This window comes from Myotis davidii, unplaced genomic scaffold, assembly GCF_000327345.1.
Source record: "Myotis davidii unplaced genomic scaffold, ASM32734v1 scaffold955, whole genome shotgun sequence".
In the NCBI taxonomy this organism is placed as follows: Eukaryota; Metazoa; Chordata; class Mammalia; order Chiroptera; family Vespertilionidae; genus Myotis; species Myotis davidii.
In genome coordinates this window covers 134430-135781 of record NW_006287066.1, presented here as the reverse complement: position 1 = coordinate 135781, position 1352 = coordinate 134430, and positions in this window count along the sequence as shown.

Sequence of the window (1352 nt, the reverse complement as noted above, 5' to 3'; positions counted from 1 at the left end):
AATTGGAGTTCATTAGCTGCCATAATCATTAGAGTCAATTCTATTTACTTTATTAATAAGCTACAGAAAAAGTTCATCTTTCCGTTAAGATCCCACTATTGTCCAGCTTTCAAGACCTGTGTGCCCTCTACTACCCTTTGCCTTTTATGTTTGCTTTCTCAGATTGAACTAAACACTCAGCATCTAATCTAAAAACAAATTGCTTCAACTTTCTGTTTATAGGAATCTGACAATAAGATTCTTATGAAGAGAAAACTCACTGTGTAGTTAGAATGTGTCAGATAAGTTAACCCCTTCCCCAACAATTTTTTTGTTAAAAACGTTTCTTTTTAAGACTAATTTTTTTATTTTGGTTCTATATAGTATTTTTGATGCTGGTTATGAAAACAGTTTGTAATTATTTTTTCTTCCCATTTTTGTGGTTAAGAATAGTATTTCCTCAGAAAGTTTCTAGATGAAATTATTTAGAATGGTACGTATGTAGCTGGTTTTTGAAGGTAAAGTTTTAGACGAGTATACTCGTTGACGACTGAAAAAAGAACATTTTGTGAAAATGTGTATACACGTTTCTGCCGGGGAAGGGGTTTTAATAAATTAGCCTAATGGAAATCCTTGGCTTTTAGAAACATAAACTCATCTTTTGGCAAATCCTAGAGGAACAGAAGAGTATTTACAGCTAGTCTGACCACAGACATTTACCATCTTTAATAGTTTGTTTTCAATATGGAAAGATCAAGAAAAGAAATAAAAGGTGAGACTATACGTGTTGATTGTGCAGGAAGAGCACTGGGGTACGGGGACATATGTATCAGGAGATCATCCTGGCAGTTGGGATACTAAGCCATCTCTGTGCACACATCTATATATATCTAAACTAATAAAAGAGAAAAATGGTAATTGGCATACGACTGATACCCTTTTCATTGGCTAATCAGCGAGATATGCAAATTAACTGCCAACTAAGATGGCAGCTAACCACCAAAAAAGATGGCGACTAATTTGCATATTGCAGGCAGGATGGTACAGCGCCATCCGAGAGCGGGTTGGGGGTGTGAGTGCCAGCAGTCACCCGAGACCCGATCCCCCCGGCAGACCCGGACACGGGCCTGCGGGGCGACTGCGACATCTGCCCGCACTCACGCACCCAAACCGACCGATCCGCCAGCAGACCAGGACGCAGGCCAGCGGAGCGGCTGCGGCGTCCGCCTGCACTCACACCCTCAACCTGCGAGATCGGGTTGGGGGCCTGAGTGCCGGCGGTCGCCTGGAACCCGATCCCGCAGGCAGACCCGGATGCGAGCGGGTGGGGCGGCTACAGCGTGAGTGCTGGTGGTCACCTGGGACGTGATCCC